Source organism: Anas acuta, chromosome 11 (assembly GCF_963932015.1).
Source record: "Anas acuta chromosome 11, bAnaAcu1.1, whole genome shotgun sequence".
In the NCBI taxonomy this organism is placed as follows: Eukaryota; Metazoa; Chordata; class Aves; order Anseriformes; family Anatidae; genus Anas; species Anas acuta.
In genome coordinates this window covers 46,269-66,747 of record NC_088989.1, presented here as the reverse complement: position 1 = coordinate 66,747, position 20,479 = coordinate 46,269, and the positions used below count along the sequence as shown (strand labels likewise).

The 20,479-nt window shown below is 66.2% G+C and overlaps 2 long non-coding RNA genes across 2 annotated transcripts in view; both read left to right on the top strand.

The window, feature by feature from the left end:
* Positions 1 to 20,479, top strand: part of LOC137862533 (uncharacterized) — a 453,236-nt gene that overhangs the window by 425,357 nt on the left and 7,400 nt on the right. The gene's annotated exons all lie outside the window — the stretch shown is intronic.
* LOC137862729 (uncharacterized) lies at positions 19,345 to 20,232 on the top strand. Its single transcript, XR_011100494.1, has 3 exons — positions 19,345 to 19,406; positions 19,567 to 19,656; positions 19,748 to 20,232. It is a non-coding gene; the product is annotated as an uncharacterized lncRNA (long non-coding RNA).

Sequence of the window (20,479 nt, the reverse complement as noted above, 5' to 3'; positions counted from 1 at the left end):
GGGGTGCGGGTTCCGGGGGGACACTTTTGTGGGGCGCACCGGGGGGAACTAAAATGAGGGGGGAACCAAGTGTGCGGGGTGCGGTTGCCGGGGGGACGCCATTAGGGTTAGGGTTGGGGTTGGAGTTGGGGTTCGGGTTAGGTTAGGGTTAGGGTTAGGCCGCCCCCTGCTGGTGGAAAAGGGGTACTGCAGTCGGCCGGGGGGAGCTCATGCCCGGTGACGCCCGAGGGCGACCCTCTGCCGCCACCTGCTGGTGGAAAAGGGGTACTGCAGGCGGCCGAGGGGAGCTCATGCCCGGTGACGCCCGAGGGCGCCCCTCTGCCGCCACCTGCTGGTGGAAAAGGGGTACTGCAGGCGGCCGAGGGGAGCTCATGCCCGGTGACGCCCGAGGGCGCCCCTCTGCCGCCACCTGCTGGTGGAAAAAGAGTACTGCAGGCGGCCGAGGGGAGCTCATGCCCGGTGACGCCCGAGGGCGCCCCTCTGCCGCCACCTGCTGGTGGAAAACGAGTACTGCAGGGGGCCGAGGGGAGCTCATGCCTGGTGACGCCAGAGGGCGCCCCTCTGCCACCACCTGCTGGTGGAAAAGGGGTACTGCAGGCGACCGAGGGGAGCTCATGCCCGGTGACGCCCGAGGGCGCCCCTCTGCCGCCACCTGCTGGTGGAAAAGGGGTACTGCAGGCGGCCGAGGGGAGCTCATGCCCGGTGACGCTCGAGGGCGCCCCTCTGCCGCCACCTGCTGGTGGAAAAGTGGTACTGCAGGCGGCCGAGGGGAGCTCATGCCCGGTGACGCCCGAGGGCGCCCCTCTGCCGCCACCTGCTGGTGGAAAAGGGGTACTGCAGGCGGCCGAGGGGAGCTCATGCCCGGTGACGCCCGAGGGCGCCCCTCTGCCGCCACCTGCTGGTGGAAAAGGGGTACTGCAGGCGGCCGAGGGGAGCTCATGCCCGGTGACGCCCGAAGGCGCCCCTCTGCCGCCACCTGCTGGTGGAAAAGGGGTACTGCAGGCGGCCGAGGGGAGCTCATGCCCGGTGACGCCCGAAGGCGCCCCTCTGCCGCCACCTGCTGGTGGAAAAGGGGTACTGCAGGCGGCCGAGGGGAGCTCATGCCCGGTGCCGCCCGAGGGTGCCCCTCTGCCGCCACCTGCTGGTGGAAAAGGGGTACTGCAGGCGGCCGAGGGGAGCTCATGCCCGGTGACACCCGAGGGCGCCCCTCTGCCGCCACCTGCTGGTGGAAAACGAGTACTGCAGGCGGCCGAGTGGAGCTCATGCGTGGTGCCGCCCGAGGGCGCCCCTCTGCCGCCACCTGCTGGTGGAAAAGGGGTACTGCAGGCGGCCGAGGGGAGCTCATGCAGGTGACGCCCGAAGGCGCCCCTCTGCCGCCACCTGCTGGTGGAAAAGGGGTACTGCAGGCGGCCGAGGGGAGCTCATGCCCGGTGACGCCCGAGGGCGCCCCTCTGCCGCCACCTGCTGGTGGAAAAGGGGTACTGCAGGCGGCCGAGTGGAGCTCATGCCCGGTGACGCCCGAGGGCGCCCCTCTGCCGCCACCTGCTGGTGGAAAAGCGGTACTGCAGGCGGCCCAGGGGCTCTCATGCCCGGTGACGCCCGAAGGCGCCCCTCTGCCGCCACCTGCTGGTGGAAAAGGGGTACTGCAGGCGGCCGAGGGGAGCTCATGCCCGGTGACGCCCGAGGGCGCCCCTCTGCCGCCACCTGCTGGTGGAAAAGGGGTACTGCAGGCGACCGAGGGGAGCTCATGCCCGGTGACGCCCGAGGGCGCCCCTCTGCCGCCACCTGCTGGTGGAAAAGGGGTACTGCAGGCGGCCGAGGGGAGCTCATGCCCGGTGCTAACATGTCCCCCCCCGCACCCCTCCAGGCATCCTGGCCCTGCAGGTGCCCCCGGGGGGGCTCGACGCCGAGTTCTACAGGTGAGAACCAGTCCCCTCCGCCCCCTAAATGCGCCCCCAGACCCCCCCCCAATTTATTCCCCCCCCCAGCGCCTGCCTCCACCTGGCCGAGATGCAGCGTCGGGTGCGGGAGGCGCTGGCGGAGCGCGAGCGGCTGCTGCGGGCACTGGTAGGACGGGGGGTGGGGCACCAAGGGGGGGGGGTCCATGGGGCTTGGGGGGACCCCAAGGGGGGGGGGAACCAAAATGAGGGGGGAACCAAGTGTGCGGGGTGCGGGTTCCGGGGGGACACACTTGCCAGGCGCACCGGGGGGGAACCAAAGTGAGGGGGGAACCAAGTGTGTGGGGTTCGGGTTCCGGGGGGACACATTTGCGGGGCGCACCGCGGGGGAACCAAAATGAGGGGGGAACCAAGTGTGCGGGGTTCGGGTTCCGGGGGGACAAATTTGCGGGGTGCACCAGGGGGAACCAAAAGGAGGGGGGAACCAAGTGTGCGGGGTGCGGGTTCCGGGGGGACACTTTTGTGGGGCGCACCGGGGGGAACTAAAATGAGGGGGGAACCAAGTGTGCGGGGTGCGGTTGCCGGGGGGACGCCATTAGGGTTAGGGTTGGGGTTGGAGTTGGGGTTCGGGTTAGGTTAGGGTTAGGGTTAGGCCGCCCCCTGCTGGTGGAAAAGGGGTACTGCAGTCGGCCGGGGGGAGCTCATGCCCGGTGAGGCCCGAGGGCGCCCCTCTGCCACCACCTGCTGGTGGAAAAGGGGTACTGCAGGCGGCTGAGGGGAGCTCATGCCCGGTGACGCCCGAGGGCGCCCCTCTGCCGCCACCTGCTGGTGGAAAACGAGTACTGCAGGGGGCCGAGGGGAGCTCATGCCTGGTGACGCCCGAGGGTGCCCCTCTGCCGCCACCTGCTGGTGGAAAAGGGGTACTGCAGGCGGCCGAGGGGAGCTCATGCCCGGTGCTAACATGTCCCCCCCGCACCCCTCCAGGCATCCTGGCCCTGCAGGTGCCCCCGGGGGGGCTCGACGCCGAGTTCTACAGGTGAGAACCAGTCCCCTCCGCCCCCTAAATGCGCCCCCAGACCCCCCCCCAATTTATTCCTACCCCCAGCGCCTGTCTCCACCTGGCCGAGATGCAGCGTCGGGTGCGGGAGGCGCTGGCGGAGCGCGAGCGGCTGCTGCGGGCACGGGTAGGACGGGGGGTGGGGCACCAAGGGGGGGGGTCCATGGGGCTTGGGGGGACCCCAAGGGGGGGGGGAACCAAAATGAGGGGGGAACCAAGTGTGCGTGGTGCGGGTTCCGGGGGGACACACTTGCCAGGCGCACCGGGGGGGAACCAAAGTGAGGGGGGAACCAAGTGTGCGGGGTTCGGGTTCCGGGGGTCAAATTTGCGGGGTGCACCAGGGGGAACCAAAAGGAGGGGGGAACCAAGTGTGCGGGGTGCGGGTTCCGGGGGGACACTTTTGTGGGGCGCACCGGGGGGAACTAAAATGAGGGGGGAACCAAGTGTGCGGGGTGCGGTTGCCGGGGGGACGCCATTAGGGTTAGGGTTGGGGTTGGAGTTGGGGTTCGGGTTAGGTTAGGGTTAGGGTTAGGCCGCCCCCTGCTGGTGGAAAAGGGGTACTGCAGTCGGCCGGGGGGAGCTCATGCCCGGTGACGCCCGAGGGCGACCCTCTGCCGCCACCTGCTGGTGGAAAAGGGGTACTGCAGGCGGCCGAGGGGAGCTCATGCCCGGTGACGCCCGAGGGCGCCCCTCTGCCGCCACCTGCTGGTGGAAAAGGGGTACTGCAGGCGGCCGAGGGGAGCTCATGCCCGGTGACGCCCGAGGGCGCCACTCTGCCGCCACCTGCTGGTGGAAAAAGAGTACTGCAGGCGGCCGAGGGGAGCTCATGCCCGGTGACGCCCGAGGGCGCCCCTCTGCCGCCACCTGCTGGTGGAAAACGAGTACTGCAGGGGGCCGAGGGGAGCTCATGCCTGGTGACGCCAGAGGGCGCCCCTCTGCCACCACCTGCTGGTGGAAAAGGGGTACTGCAGGCGACCGAGGGGAGCTCATGCCCGGTGACGCCCGAGGGCGCCCCTCTGCCGCCACCTGCTGGTGGAAAAGGGGTACTGCAGGCGGCCGAGGGGAGCTCATGCCCGGTGACGCTCGAGGGCGCCCCTCTGCCGCCACCTGCTTGTGGAAAAGGGGTACTGCAGGCGGCCGAGGGGAGCTCATGCCCGGTGACGCCCGAGGGCGCCCCTCTGCCGCCACCTGCTGGTGGAAAAGGGGTACTGCAGGCGGCCGAGGGGAGCTCATGCCCGGTGACGCCCGAGGGCGCCCCTCTGCCGCCACCTGCTGGTGGAAAAGGGGTACTGCAGGCGGCCGAGGGGAGCTCATGCCCGGTGACGCCCGAAGGCGCCCCTCTGCCGCCACCTGCTGGTGGAAAAGGGGTACTGCAGGCGGCCGAGGGGAGCTCATGCCCGGTGACGCCCGAAGGCGCCCCTCTGCCGCCACCTGCTGGTGGAAAAGGGGTACTGCAGGCGGCCGAGGGGAGCTCATGCCCGGTGCCGCCCGAGGGTGCCCCTCTGCCGCCACCTGCTGGTGGAAAAGGGGTACTGCAGGCGGCCGAGGGGAGCTCATGCCCGGTGACACCCGAGGGCGCCCCTCTGCCGCCACCTGCTGGTGGAAAACGAGTACTGCAGGCGGCCGAGTGGAGCTCATGCGTGGTGCCGCCCGAGGGCGCCCCTCTGCCGCCACCTGCTGGTGGAAAAGGGGTACTGCAGGCGGCCGAGGGGAGCTCATGCAGGTGACGCCCGAAGGCGCCCCTCTGCCGCCACCTGCTGGTGGAAAAGGGGTACTGCAGGCGGCCGAGGGGAGCTCATGCCCGGTGACGCCCGAGGGCGCCCCTCTGCCGCCACCTGCTGGTGGAAAAGGGGTACTGCAGGCGGCCGAGTGGAGCTCATGCCCGGTGACGCCCGAGGGCGCCCCTCTGCCGCCACCTGCTGGTGGAAAAGCGGTACTGCAGGCGGCCCAGGGGCTCTCATGCCCGGTGACGCCCGAAGGCGCCCCTCTGCCGCCACCTGCTGGTGGAAAAGGGGTACTGCAGGCGGCCGAGGGGAGCTCATGCCCGGTGACGCCCGAGGGCGCCCCTCTGCCGCCACCTGCTGGTGGAAAAGGGGTACTGCAGGCGACCGAGGGGAGCTCATGCCCGGTGACGCCCGAGGGCGCCCCTCTGCCGCCACCTGCTGGTGGAAAAGGGGTACTGCAGGCGGCCGAGGGGAGCTCATGCCCGGTGCTAACATGTCCCCCCCGCACCCCTCCAGGCATCCTGGCCCTGCAGGTGCCCCCGGGGGGGCTCGACGCCGAGTTCTACAGGTGAGAACCAGTCCCCTCCGCCCCCTAAATGCGCCCCCAGACCCCCCCCCAATTTATTCCCCCCCCCAGCGCCTGCCTCCACCTGGCCGAGATGCAGCGTCGGGTGCGGGAGGCGCTGGCGGAGCGCGAGCGGCTGCTGCGGGCACTGGTAGGACGGGGGGTGGGGCACCAAGGGGGGGGGGTCCATGGGGCTTGGGGGGACCCCAAGGGGGGGGGGAACCAAAATGAGGGGGGAACCAAGTGTGCGGGGTGCGGGTTCCGGGGGGACACACTTGCCAGGCGCACCGGGGGGGAACCAAAGTGAGGGGGGAACCAAGTGTGTGGGGTTCGGGTTCCGGGGGGACACATTTGCGGGGCGCACCGCGGGGGAACCAAAATGAGGGGGGAACCAAGTGTGCGGGGTTCGGGTTCCGGGGGGACAAATTTGCGGGGTGCACCAGGGGGAACCAAAAGGAGGGGGGAACCAAGTGTGCGGGGTGCGGGTTCCGGGGGGACACTTTTGTGGGGCGCACCGGGGGGAACTAAAATGAGGGGGGAACCAAGTGTGCGGGGTGCGGTTGCCGGGGGGACGCCATTAGGGTTAGGGTTGGGGTTGGAGTTGGGGTTCGGGTTAGGTTAGGGTTAGGGTTAGGCCGCCCCCTGCTGGTGGAAAAGGGGTACTGCAGTCGGCCGGGGGGAGCTCATGCCCGGTGACGCCCGAAGGCGCCCCTCTGCCGCCACCTGCTGGTGGAAAAGGGGTACTGCAGGCGGCCGAGGGGAGCTCATGCCCGGTGACGCCCGAGGGCGCCCCTCTGCCGCCACCTGCTGGTGGAAAACGGGTACTGCAGGCGGCCGAGGGGAGCTCATGCCCGGTGCCGCCCGAAGGCGCCCCTCTGCCGCCACCTGCTGATGGAAAAGGGGTACTGCAGGCGGCCGAGGGGAGCTCATGCCCGGTGACGCCCGAGGGTGCTCCTCTGCCGCCACCTGCTGGTGGAAAAGGGGTACTGCAGGCGGCCGAGGGGAGCTCATGCCCGGTGCCGCCCGAGGGCGCCCCTCTGCGGCCACCTGCTGGTGGAAAAGGGGTACTGCAGGCGGCTGAGGGGAGCTAATGCCCGGTGCCGCCCTAGGGCGCCCCTCTGCCGCCACCTGCTGGTGGAAAAGGGGTACTGCAGGCGGCCGAGGGGAGCTCATGCCCGGTGACGCCCGTGGGCGCCCCTCTGCCGCCACCTGCTGGTGGAAAAGGGGTACTGCAGGCGGCCGAGGGGAGCTCATGCCCGGTGACGCCCGAAGGCGCCCCTCTGCCGCCACCTGCTGGTGGAAAAGGGGTACTGCAGGCGGCCGAGGGGAGCTCATGCCCGGTGACGCCCGAAGGCCCCCCTCTGCCGCCACCTGCTGGTGGAAAAGGGGTACTGCAGGCGGCCGAGGGGAGCTCATGCCCGGTGACGCCCGAAGGCGCCCCTCTGCCGCCACCTGCTGGTGGAAAACGAGTACTGCAGGCGGCTGAGGGGAGCTCATGCCCGGTGACGCCCGAAGGCGCCCCTCTGCCGCCACCTGCTGGTGGAAAAGGGGTACTGCAGGCGGCCGAGGGGAGCTCATGCCCGGTGACACCCGAGGGCGCCCCTCTGCCGCCACCTGCTGGTGGAAAACGAGTACTGCAGGCGGCCGAGTGGAGCTCATGCCCGGTGACGCCCGAGGGCGCCCCTCTGCCGCCACCTGCTGGTGGAAAAGGGGTACTGCAGGCGGCCGAGGGGAGCTCATGCAGGTGACGCCCGAAGGCGCCCCTCTGCCGCCACCTGCTGGTGGAAAAGGGGTACTGCAGGCGGCCGAGGGGAGCTCATGCCCGGTGACGCCCGAGGGCGCCCCTCTGCCGCCACCTGCTGGTGGAAAAGGGGTACTGCAGGCGGCCGAGTGGAGCTCATGCCCGGTGACGCCCGAGGGCGCCCCTCTGCCGCCACCTGCTGGTGGAAAAGCGGTACTGCAGGCGGCCCAGGGGCTCTCATGCCCGGTGACGCCCGAAGGCGCCCCTCTGCCGCCACCTGCTGGTGGAAAAGGGGTACTGCAGGCGGCCGAGGGGAGCTCATGCCCGGTGACGCCCGAGGGCGCCCCTCTGCCGCCACCTGCTGGTGGAAAAGGGGTACTGCAGGCGACCGAGGGGAGCTCATGCCCGGTGACGCCCGAGGGCGCCCCTCTGCCGCCACCTGCTGGTGGAAAAGGGGTACTGCAGGGGGCCGAGGGGAGCTCATGCCCGGTGACGCCCGAGGGCGCCCCTCTGCCGCCACCTGCTGGTGGAAAAGGGGTACTGCAGGCGGCCGAGGGGAGCTCATGCCCGGTGCTAACATGTCCCCCCCGCACCCCTCCAGGCATCCTGGCCCTGCAGGTGCCCCCGGGGGGGCTCGACGCCGAGTTCTACAGGTGAGAACCAGTCCCCTCCGCCCCCTAAATGCGCCCCCAGACCCCCCCCCAATTTATTCCCCCTCCCAGCGCCTGCCTCCACCTGGCCGAGATGCAGCGTCGGGTGCGGGAGGCGCTGGCGGAGCGCGAGCGGCTGCTGCGGGCACTGGTAGGACGGGGGGTGGGGCACCAAGGGGGGGGGGTCCATGGGGCTTGGGGGGACCCCAAGGGGGGGGGGAACCAAAATGAGGGGGGAACCAAGTGTGCGGGGTGCGGGTTCCGGGGGGACACACTTGCCAGGCGCACCGGGGGGGAACCAAAGTGAGGGGGGAACCAAGTGTGTGGGGTTCGGGTTCCGGGGGGACACATTTGCGGGGCGCACCGCGGGGGAACCAAAATGAGGGGGGAACCAAGTGTGCGGGGTTCGGGTTCCGGGGGGACAAATTTGCGGGGTGCACCAGGGGGAACCAAAAGGAGGGGGGAACCAAGTGTGCGGGGTGCGGGTTCTGGGGGGACACTTTTGTGGGGCGCACCGGGGGGAACTAAAATGAGGGGGGAACCAAGTGTGCGGGGTGCGGTTGCCGGGGGGACGCCATTAGGGTTAGGGTTGGGGTTGGAGTTGGGGTTCGGGTTAGGTTAGGGTTAGGGTTAGGCCGCCCCCTGCTGGTGGAAAAGGGGTACTGCAGTCGGCCGGGGGGAGCTCATGCCCGGTGACGCCCGAGGGCGCCCCTCTGCCGCCACCTGCTGGTGGAAAAGGGGTACTGCAGGCGGCCGAGGGGAGCTCATGCCCGGTGACGCCCGAGGGCGCCCCTCTGCCGCCACCTGCTGGTGGAAAAGGGGTACTGCAGGCGGCCGAGGGGAGCTCATGCCCGGTGACGCCCGAAGGCGCCCCTCTGCCGCCACCTGCTGGTGGAAAAGGGGTACTGCAGGCGGCCGAGGGGAGCTCATGCCCGGTGACGCCCGAGGGCGCCCCTCTGCCGCCACCTGCTGGTGGAAAAGGGGTACTGCAGGCGGCCGAGGGGAGCTCATGCCCGGTGACGCCCGAAGGCGCCCCTCTGCCGCCACCTGCTGGTGGAAAACGAGTACTGCAGGCGGCTGAGGGGAGCTCATGCCCGGTGACGCCCGAAGGCGCCCCTCTGCCGCCACCTGCTGGTGGAAAAGGGGTACTGCAGGCGGCCGAGGGGAGCTCATGCCCGGTGACGCCCGAGGGCGCCCCTCTGCCGCCACCTGCTGGTGGAAAAAGGGGTACTGCAGGCGGCCGAGGGGAGCTCATGCCCGGTGACGCTTGAGGGCGCCCCTCTGCCGCCACCTGCTGGTGGAAAAGGGGTACTGCAGGCGGCCGAGGGGAGCTCATGCCCGGTGACGCCCGAGGGCGCCCCTCTGCCGCCACCTGCTGGTGGAAAAGGGGTACTGCAGGCGGCCGAGGGGAGCTCATGCCCGGTGCCGCCCCAGGGCGCCCCACTGCCGCCACCTGCTGGTGGAAAAGGGGTACTGCAGGCGGCCGAGGGGAGCTCATGCCCGGTGACGCCCGAGGGCGCCCCTCTGCCGCCACCTGCTGGTGCAAAACGAGTACTGCAGGGCGCCGAGGGGAGCTCATGCCCGGTGACGCCCGAAGGCGCCCCTCTGCCGCCACCTGCTGGTGGAAAAGGGGTACTGCAGGGGGCCGAGGGGAGCTCATGCCCGGTGACGCCCGAGGGCGCCCCTCTGCCGCCACCTGCTGGTGGAAAAGGGGTACTGCAGGCGGCCGAGGGGAGCTCATGCCCGGTGACGCCCGAGGGCGCCCCTCTGCCGCCACCTGCTGGTGGAAAAGGGGTACTGCAGGCGGCCGAGGGGAGCTCATGCCCGGTGAGGCCCGAGGGCGCCCCTCTGCCACCACCTGCTGGTGGAAAAGGGGTACTGCAGGCGGCTGAGGGGAGCTCATGCCCGGTGACGCCCGAGGGCGCCCCTCTGCCGCCACCTGCTGGTGGAAAACGAGTACTGCAGGGGGCCGAGGGGAGCTCATGCCCGGTGACGCCCGAGGGTGCCCCTCTGCCGCCACCTGCTGGTGGAAAATGGGTACTGCAGGCGGCCGAGGGGAGCTCATGCCCGGTGCTAACATGTCCCCCCCGCACCCCTCCAGGCATCCTGGCCCTGCAGGTGCCCCCGGGGGGGCTCGACGCCGAGTTCTACAGGTGAGAACCAGTCCCCTCCGCCCCCTAAATGCGCCCCCAGACCCCCCCCCAATTTATTCCTACCCCCAGCGCCTGTCTCCACCTGGCCGAGATGCAGCGTCGGGTGCGGGAGGCGCTGGCGGAGCGCGAGCGGCTGCTGCGGGCACGGGTAGGACGGGGGGTGGGGCACCAAGGGGGGGGGTCCATGGGGCTTGGGGGGACCCCAAGGGGGGGGGGAACCAAAATGAGGGGGGAACCAAGTGTGCGTGGTGCGGGTTCCGGGGGGACACACTTGCCAGGCGCACCGGGGGGGAACCAAAGTGAGGGGGGAACCAAGTGTGCGGGGTTCGGGTTCCGGGGGTCAAATTTGCGGGGTGCACCAGGGGGAACCAAAAGGAGGGGGGAACCAAGTGTGCGGGGTGCGGGTTCCGGGGGGACACTTTTGTGGGGCGCACCGGGGGGAACTAAAATGAGGGGGGAACCAAGTGTGCGGGGTGCGGTTGCCGGGGGGACGCCATTAGGGTTAGGGTTGGGGTTGGAGTTGGGGTTCGGGTTAGGTTAGGGTTAGGGTTAGGCCGCCCCCTGCTGGTGGAAAAGGGGTACTGCAGTCGGCCGGGGGGAGCTCATGCCCGGTGACGCCCGAGGGCGCCCCTCTGCCGCCACCTGCTGGTGGAAAAGGGGTACTGCAGGCGGCCGAGGGGAGCTCATGCCCGGTGACGCCCGAGGGCGCCCCTCTGCCGCCACCTGCTGGTGGAAAAGGGGTACTGCAGGCGGCCGAGGGGAGCTCATGCCCGGTGACGCCCGAGGGCGCCCCTCTGCCGCCACCTGCTGGTGGAAAAGGGGTACTGCAGGCGGCCGAGGTGAGCTCATGCCCGGTGACGCCCGAGGGCGCCCCTCTGCCGCCACCTGCTGGTGGAAAACGAGTACTGCAGGGGGCCGAGGGGAGCTCATGCCTGGTGACGCCAGAGGGCGCCCCTCTGCCACCACCTGCTGGTGGAAAAGGGGTACTGCAGGCGACCGAGGGGAGCTCATGCCCGGTGACGCCCGAGGGCGCCCCTCTGCCGCCACCTGCTGGTGGAAAAGGGGTACTGCAGGCGGCCGAGGGGAGCTCATGCCCGGTGACGCTCGAGGGCGCCCCTCTGCCGCCACCTGCTGGTGGAAAAGTGGTACTGCAGGCGGTTTAGGGGAGCTCATGCCCGGTGCCGCCCGAGGACGCCCCTCTGCCGCCACCTGCTGGTGGAAAAGGGGTACTGCAGGCGGCCGAGGGGAGCTCATGCCCGGTGCCGCCCGAGGGCGCCCCTCTGCCGCCACCTGCTGGTGGAAAAGGGGTACTGCAGGCGGCCGAGGGGAGCTCATGCCCGGTGACGCCCGAAGGCGCCCCTCTGCCGCCACCTGCTGGTGGAAAAGGGGTACTGCAGGCGGCCGAGGGGAGCTCATGCCCGGTGACGCCCGAGGGCGCCCCTCTGCCGCCACCTGCTGGTGGAAAAGGGGTACTGCAGGCGGCCGAGGGGAGCTCATGCCCGGTGACGCCCGAGGGCGCCCCTCTGCCGCCACCTGCTGGTGGAAAACGAGTACTGCAGGCGGCTGAGTGGAGCTCATGCCCGGTGACGCCCGAGGGCGCCCCTCTGCCGCCACCTGCTGGTGGAAAAGGGGTACTGCAGGCGGCCGAGGGGAGCTCATGCCCGGTGACGCCCGAAGGCGCCCCTCTGCCGCCACCTGCTGGTGGAAAAGGGGTACTGCAGGCGGCCGAGGGGAGCTCATGCCCGGTGACGCCCGAAGGCGCCCCTCTGCCGCCACCTGCTGGTGGAAAAGGGGTACTGCAGGCGGCCGAGGGGAGCTCATGCCCGGTGCCGCCCGAGGGTGCCCCTCTGCCGCCACCTGCTGGTGGAAAAGGGGTACTGCAGGCGGCCGAGGGGAGCTCATGCCCGGTGACACCCGAGGGCGCCCCTCTGCCGCCACCTGCTGGTGGAAAACGAGTACTGCAGGCGGCCGAGGGGAGCTCATGCCCGGTGCCGCCCGAGGGCGCCCCTCTGCCGCCACCTGCTGGTGGAAAAGGGGTACTGCAGGCGGCCGAGGGGAGCTCATGCAGGTGACGCCCGAAGGCGCCCCTCTGCCGCCACCTGCTGGTGGAAAAGGGGTACTGCAGGCGGCCGAGGGGAGCTCATGCCCGGTGACGCCCGAGGGCGCCCCTCTGCCGCCACCTGCTGGTGGAAAAGGGGTACTGCAGGCGGCCGAGGGGAGCTCATGCCCGGTGACGCCCGAGGGCGCCCCTCTGCCGCCACCTGCTGGTGGAAAAGCGGTACTGCAGGCGGCCCAGGGGCTCTCATGCCCGGTGACGCCCGAAGGCGCCCCTCTGCCGCCACCTGCTGGTGGAAAAGGGGTACTGCAGGCGGCCGAGGGGAGCTCATGCCCGGTGACGCCCGAGGGCGCCCCTCTGCCGCCACCTGCTGGTCGAAAAGGGGTACTGCAGGCGGCCGAGGGGAGCTCATGCCCGGTGACGCCCGAGGGCGCCCCTCTGCCGCCACCTGCTGGTGGAAAAGGGGTACTGCAGGCGGCCGAGGGGAGCTCATGCCCGGTGCTAACATGTCCCCCCCGCACCCCTCCAGGCATCCTGGCCCTGCAGGTGCCCCCGGGGGGGCTCGACGCCGAGTTCTACAGGTGAGAACCAGTCCCCTCCGCCCCCTAAATGCGCCCCCAGACCCCCCCCCAATTTATTCCCCCCCCCAGCGCCTGCCTCCACCTGGCCGAGATGCAGCGTCGGGTGCGGGAGGCGCTGGCGGAGCGCGAGCGGCTGCTGCGGGCACTGGTAGGACGGGGGGTGGGGCACCAAGGGGGGGGGGTCCATGGGGCTTGGGGGGACCCCAAGGGGGGGGGGAACCAAAATGAGGGGGGAACCAAGTGTGCGGGGTGTGGGTTCCGGGGGGACACACTTGCCAGGCGCACCGGGGGGGAACCAAAGTGAGGGGGGAACCAAGTGTGTGGGGTTCGGGTTCCGGGGGGACACATTTGCGGGGCGCACCGCGGGGGAACCAAAAAGAGGGGGGAACCAAGTGTGCGGGGTTCGGGTTCCGGGGGGACAAATTTGCGGGGTGCACCAGGGGGAACCAAAAGGAGGGGGGAACCAAGTGTGCGGGGTGCGGGTTCTGGGGGGACACTTTTGTGGGGCGCACCGGGGGGAACTAAAATGAGGGGGGAACCAAGTGTGCGGGGTGCGGTTGCCGGGGGGACGCCATTAGGGTTAGGGTTGGGGTTGGAGTTGGGGTTCGGGTTAGGTTAGGGTTAGGGTTAGGCCGCCCCCTGCTGGTGGAAAAGGGGTACTGCAGTCGGCCGGGGGGAGCTCATGCCCGGTGACGCCCGAGGGCGCCCCTCTGCCGCCACCTGCTGGTGGAAAAGGGGTACTGCAGGCGGCCGAGGGGAGCTCATGCCCGGTGACGCCCGAGGGCGCCCCTCTGCCGCCACCTGCTGGTGGAAAAGGGGTACTGCAGGCGGCCGAGGGGAGCTCATGCCCGGTGACGCCCGAAGGCGCCCCTCTGCCGCCACCTGCTGGTGGAAAAGGGGTACTGCAGGCGGCCGAGGGGAGCTCATGCCCGGTGACGCCCGAGGGCGCCCCTCTGCCGCCACCTGCTGGTGGAAAAGGGGTACTGCAGGCGGCCGAGGGGAGCTCATGCCCGGTGACGCCCGAAGGCGCCCCTCTGCCGCCACCTGCTGGTGGAAAACGAGTACTGCAGGCGGCTGAGGGGAGCTCATGCCCGGTGACGCCCGAAGGCGCCCCTCTGCCGCCACCTGCTGGTGGAAAAGGGGTACTGCAGGCGGCCGAGGGGAGCTCATGCCCGGTGACGCCCGAGGGCGCCCCTCTGCCGCCACCTGCTGGTGGAAAAAGGGGTACTGCAGGCGGCCGAGGGGAGCTCATGCCCGGTGACGCTTGAGGGCGCCCCTCTGCCGCCACCTGCTGGTGGAAAAGGGGTACTGCAGGCGGCCGAGGGGAGCTCATGCCCGGTGACGCCCGAGGGCGCCCCTCTGCCGCCACCTGCTGGTGGAAAAGGGGTACTGCAGGCGGCCGAGGGGAGCTCATGCCCGGTGACGCCCCAGGGCGCCCCACTGCCGCCACCTGCTGGTGGAAAAGGGGTACTGCAGGCGGCCGAGGGGAGCTCATGCCCGGTGACGCTCGAGGGCGCCCCTCTGCCGCCACCTGCTGGTGCAAAACGAGTACTGCAGGGCGCCGAGGGGAGCTCATGCCCGGTGACGCCCGAAGGCGCCCCTCTGCCGCCACCTGCTGGTGGAAAAGGGGTACTGCAGGGGGCCGAGGGGAGCTCATGCCCGGTGACGCCCGAGGGCGCCCCTCTGCCGCCACCTGCTGGTGGAAAAGGGGTACTGCAGGCGGCCGAGGGGAGCTCATGCCCGGTGACGCCCGAGGGCGCCCCTCTGCCGCCACCTGCTGGTGGAAAAGGGGTACTGCAGGCGGCCGAGGGGAGCTCATGCCCGGTGAGGCCCGAGGGCGCCCCTCTGCCACCACCTGCTGGTGGAAAAGGGGTACTGCAGGCGGCTGAGGGGAGCTCATGCCCGGTGACGCCCGAGGGCGCCCCTCTGCCGCCACCTGCTGGTGGAAAACGAGTACTGCAGGGGGCCGAGGGGAGCTCATGCCCGGTGACGCCCGAGGGTGCCCCTCTGCCGCCACCTGCTGGTGGAAAAGGGGTACTGCAGGCGGCCGAGGGGAGCTCATGCCCGGTGCTAACATGTCCCCCCCGCACCCCTCCAGGCATCCTGGCCCTGCAGGTGCCCCCGGGGGGGCTCGACGCCGAGTTCTACAGGTGAGAACCAGTCCCCTCCGCCCCCTAAATGCGCCCCCAGACCCCCCCCCAATTTATTCCTACCCCCAGCGCCTGTCTCCACCTGGCCGAGATGCAGCGTCGGGTGCGGGAGGCGCTGGCGGAGCGCGAGCGGCTGCTGCGGGCACGGGTAGGACGGGGGGTGGGGCACCAAGGGGGGGGGTCCATGGGGCTTGGGGGGACCCCAAGGGGGGGGGGAACCAAAATGAGGGGGGAACCAAGTGTGCGTGGTGCGGGTTCCGGGGGGACACACTTGCCAGGCGCACCGGGGGGGAACCAAAGTGAGGGGGGAACCAAGTGTGCGGGGTTCGGGTTCCGGGGGGACAAATTTGCGGGGTGCACCAGGGGGAACCAAAAGGAGGGGGGAACCAAGTGTGCGGGGTGCGGGTTCCGGGGGGACACTTTTGTGGGGCGCACCGGGGGGAACTAAAATGAGGGGGGAACCAAGTGTGCGGGGTGCGGTTGCCGGGGGGACGCCATTAGGGTTAGGGTTGGGGTTGGAGTTGGGGTTCGGGTTAGGTTAGGGTTAGGGTTAGGCCGCCCCCTGCTGGTGGAAAAGGGGTACTGCAGGCGGCCGGGGGGAGCTCATGCCCGGTGACGCCCGAGGGCGCCCCTCTGCCGCCACCTGCTGGTGGAAAACGAGTACTGCAGGCGGCCGAGGGGAGCTCATGCCCGGTGACGCCCGAGGGCGCCCCTCTGCCGCCACCTGCTGGTGGAAAAGGGGTACTGCAGGCCTCCGAGGGGAGCTCATGCCCGGTGACGCCCGAGGGCGCCCCTCTGCCGCCACCTGCTGGTGGAAAAGGGGTACTGCAGGCGGCCGAGCGGAGCTCGTGCCCGGTGACGCCCGAGGGCGCCCCTCTGCCGCCACCTGCTGGTGGAAAAGGGGTACTGCAGGCGGCCGAGGGGAGCTCCTGCCCGGTGACGCCCGAGGGCGCCCCTCTGCCGCCACCTGCTGGTGGAAAAGGGGTACTGCAGGCAGCCGAGGGGAGCTCATGCCCGGTGACGCCCGAGGGCGCCCCTCTGCCACCACCTGCTGGTGGAAAAGGGGTACTGCAGACGGCCGAGGGGAGCTCATGCCCGGTGCTGACATGTCCCCCCCGCACCCCTCCAGGCATCCTGGCCCTGTAGCTGCCCCCGGGGGGGCTCGACGCCGAGTTCTACAGGTGAGAACCAGTCCCCTCCGCCCCCTAAATGCGCCCCCAGACCCCCCCCCCAATTTATTCCCCCTCCCAGCGCCTGCCTCCACCTGGCCGAGATGCAGCGTCGGGTGCGGGAGGCGCTGGCGGAGCGTGAGCGGCTGCTGCGGGCACTGGTAGGACGGGGGGTGGGGCACCAAGGGGGGGGGGTCCATGGGGCTTGGGGGGACCCCAAGGGGGGGGGGAACCAAAATGAGGGGGGAACCAAGTGTGCGGGGTGCGGGTTCCGGGGGGACACACTTGCCAGGCGCACCGGGGGGGGAACCAAAGTGAGGGGGGAACCAAGTGTGTGGGGTTCGGGTTCCAGGGGGACAAATTTGCGGGGTGCAGCAGGGGGAACCAAAAGGAGGGGGGAACCAAGTGTGCGGGGTGCGGGTTCTGGGGGGACACTTTTGTGGGGCGCACCGGGGGGAACTAAAATGAGGGGGGAACCAAGTGTGCGGGGTGCGGTTGCCGGGGGGACGCCATTAGGGTTAGGGTTGGGGTTGGAGTTGGGGTTCGGGTTAGGTTAGGGTTAGGGTTAGGCCGCCCCCTGCTGGTGGAAAAGGGGTACTGCAGGCGGCCGGGGGGAGCTCATGCCCGGTGATGCCAGAGGGCGCCCCTCTGCCGCCACCTGCTGGTGGAAAAGGGGTATTGCAGGCGGCCGAGGGGAGCTCATGCCCGGTGACGCTCGAGGGCGCCCCTCTGCCGCCACCTGCTGGTGGAAAAGGGGTACTGCAGGCGGCCGAGGGGAGCTCATGCCCGGTGACGCTCGAGGGCGCCCCTCTGCCGCCACCTGCTGGTGGGAAAGGGGTACTGCAGGCGGCCGAGGGGAGCTCATGCCCGGTGACGCCCGAGGGCGCCCCTCTGCCGCCACCTGCTGGTGGAAAAGGGGTACTGCAGGCGGCCGGGGGGAGCTCATGCCCGGTGACGCCCGAGGGCGCCCCTCTGCCGCCACCTGCTGGTGGAAAAGGGGTACTGCAGGCGGCCGAGGGGAGCTCATGCCCGGTGACGCCCGAGGGCGCCCCTCTGCCGCCACCTGCTGGTGGAAAACGAGTACTGCAGGTGGGGGGGGCCGTGCACTCGCGTTGCTTATTACGTCTTTTTTTTTTTTTGATGTGTAATTTCCTACGCTCCTAGATTTTTCTTCATATGTAAATGAAAGGTTCGTGCTAATTCCCGTTGAAAATATTTCATTTACTTTCTTGGTTGTATTGTCCTTTCTATGTTCAAAGCTGAGGCAAAAATACGGTAAATTTTGCTTCTAGAAACACCGCAGTTCTTTTGTCTGCACTCCGCATGCTGTAAACTAGGGATAGGTGACAAATAAATAAAAAAATAAATAAAACAACACAGCTGCTGCTCCTGCTCTCTTTCTTGTGCTTTGCCCCCTCCTCTTTCCCAGGTGATTGGGTTTGGGTGCTGGGCGGGGCCAAATGTTATACGAGCCCTAGGCGTTCTATCAGAGATCTCCTTCTGCGTGGGCTGCTCTTTGGGGTCGGAGCTTTGTTTATTCTTCTGTTAGCTACATGCAGGGTTCTTTTCGTGGGTCAGAGTCTTGTACGATATTTTAGAGGAAACCAATCTAGTAGTACGTGCATTTATTGCATGAAGCTCTTTGGAGGTGATTAATTGTTATAGCACTTTTATGGCTAGGATGTCAATGTTATTTTGTGTGTTTGCTTTGTTGTTCTATGTCCCTCATGATTTTTGCAGGGTTATAGGGCAGATGCCACCAGGTCTACCCCTTTTGTTGTTTTTGTTTTGTTTGATTTATTTTTCTTATTTTCTTTTTCGGAAGGGGGTTTGGGATTTGAGCGTCCTATTTTTTGGGGTTTGGGATTTGAGCATCTTAATTTTGTGGGTGTGGGATTTGAGCGTCTTAAGTGTTTGGGTTAGGGCTTTTAGGCATAGGACTTCAGGGGTTTAGTGTGGTGGATAGTTTGGCTTAGGTCTGTAGGGGTTTCGAGGATTTTTAGGGTTAGGGCTTGCGGCTTTTTTGTGTAAGGGCAGTAAGGGCTAGGGTTACAGGGAGTGCTGTTAAATGGAGTTCTCGACATCTCGGCCTCTGATTGGCCGTGCCGGCTGCCCAGGGAATGCTGGTAGGTGTAGTTTTCCGGCACAAGGCTTCCAGTAGGCTGCGTTGAGTGCCCAGAGCGTGCCGGGAAATGTAGTTCTGGGACTCCGGACTTCCGGGAGGCCATGTTGGGTGCCCAGAGCATACCGGGAAATGTGGTTCTGGGACTCTGAACTTCCGGGAGGCCATGTTGGGTGCCCAGAGCATACCGGGAAATGTAGTTCTGGGACTCCTGACTTCCGGGAGGCCATGTTGGGTGCCCAGAGCACACCGGGAAATGCAGTTCTCGGGGACTAGGGCTGGGGCTAGGGTTAGAGCTTAGGGTGAGGGTTGGGGTTAGGGTTAGGGCTAGTGAATGCTGGTTCTCTGTGTTTGCAGATGACGGTGAGCGTGTGTAAACTAATTCCAGTTGAAGAAGTTTCAGTTACTTGCTTGGTGACATTATCAGTTCAACATTAAAAGCTGCAGCAAAAGCAAAAGGGGAGTTTTGCTTCTAGAAACACCACAGGTCTCTTGTCTGCTCTTGGAATGTTTTTGAGATAAACCAGATTTTAAAAAACAAAGGAAAAAAAAAAAACACAGCTGCTTCTTTTGCTCTCTTCCTACTTTCTTGTGCTTTGCCCCTCCCCTTTCCCAGGTGATTGGGTTTGGGTGCTGGGCGGGGCTGAATGCTATATGAGCCCCAGGCATGCTATCAGAGAGCTCCTTGTGCTTGGGCTGCTCTTTGGGGTAAGTGCTTTGGTTTTCCTTCAGTCAGTTGCAGGGTTCTCTAGGCAGACTGGAGCCTATGGATTTCTGGATTTTAAGTGCTTGGAATTCACTCAGTAGCGGGATGTTTAGTAGGGGCTGCTGGCTCACTGTTTTTTTTGGGATGGTGGGATACTCTTCTGTTTTTGAGCTATGTTTTAATCTCTAGATGTATAAACCCACTTGTGTAACTCTCCAGAGGACTAAAACCAGCTTGATTGAATGCTACATATGGCTTGGCAGCGTAGATGCGGCGTTACCAAGAGACTGAGCAGAGTTGTATCAGAGTCACCTCTTTCATCTGCAAAGGGTAAGTCTGCGACTACCCCTGCCGAGGCTGCTGTGTGTGCATGTCTTTTTGGCATTTGTGGAGCTCGGTTGTTTTTTTTTGTGCGTATGTTTTAACTTTCTGTTTTTCTGAGCAGTAAATAGTGTGTGTGCTGAGCGTGGTTGGCAGGAGGAGGTGGGGAGCTGCTCAGGACTGGTAGGTTTGGTTTCTAGGAGTGTGCAGCATCCTTCCTGTGTGATGCGACTGATTGTTGGGTGGGAACGTTCCAGCTCATATGTCTTAAGCAATGTAGCTTGTGTAGTGTGTGTTGTGTGGCCCGGGTGCAGCTTGCTGTGGTGTTGTGAGTGAACAATCTCAGAGCTGGTGAGCAGCTGAAGTACCGGAGCTGGGAAGAGAGAGGTCTTGCAGCAGGTACGCTGTGGCTGTGAGGTGCCTCAGAGTGTGCATTTCTCTTGTCTCTGCAGGTGCTTTGTGCAGTTGTGGAGAGGGAAGGGAAATCTTCATGTCAGGAAGCTCTGAGGGAAGGTGAGAGGTGTCAGCCTGGTCATGCCTTATCCGAAGCAAAGGGAAGACGCTCAGGTGTTTCCCTGTGAGGGTCTGAGGTGAGGCTGATTGGGATAGAGGAGCAGTGTGGCAGGTGGGTGCTTGCAAGCACCGCGGTCATTGTATCCTTTTGTGTTCCCAGGTGGCGTGGGTGATGCTGGCCGCTCCTTTCAAGCTTGGACCTAATTTGCAGGTCCAGAGGCAAGTGGAGTGCTGTTTTGAAAGGATAAAAGTAAAGCTGGGGTTGCTTATGTTGTTGAGGGATGGGTGCTACTGCTGGCAGCTGAATGTTTATCTTCTGCCTGTGTCTTTCCCTTGTTCAGGCTGAAATGCAGCGTGCAGTGCGCAGTGCAGGACGTCTCGACCCAAGCTGCCTCTGCAGTGACTCTGGTGTGTGATGAGCAGAGGTAACTGTTGTTTTTGGGGTGTGGTTGTCACTGCAGTTATTTTCCTACATCCAATAGAGTAAAACTCCAGTTTGCCTTTTAGAGGTGCTATAAGTGGGTAAGGAGAAGAGATGGAAGCATGTGCCACGTGGGGCAGGCAAGCGGCTGAGGTACAGGAGGGGATGAGAGTATGTGATTTTTTTCTGGGGATGGAATGGAATTGATTTTGTTGGTGTATAATCTGTTCTGCTCTTGGATTTTTCTTTCTAAGTTTAAAAAAAATAATAAAATTTGAGCTAATTCCAGGTAAGAAAGTTTCAGTTACTTGCTGGGTTGTATTGTCCTTTTAATATTCAAAGCTTCAGCGAAAGCATGGGGATTGTTGCTTTTAGAAACACCTCAGGTCTCATCTGCACTCTGCATTCTGTTGAGCTAAGCAGATCCCCCCCAAAAAAAAGAAACAGGTAAACAAAAAAAAAAAAACAAACACACACACACAAATGAAGAACAAAATAAAACACCATTGGTAGACTTGTTCTGAATGCAACGAACATTTAATCCCTTTGTTTTCCCAGGTGGTGTGGATGATACTGGCTGCACTGTTGGAGCTTGGATTCGGAGAGGAACACGTGAGCAGAACTGTATGTTGCATCAGCAGTAGTCAGCATC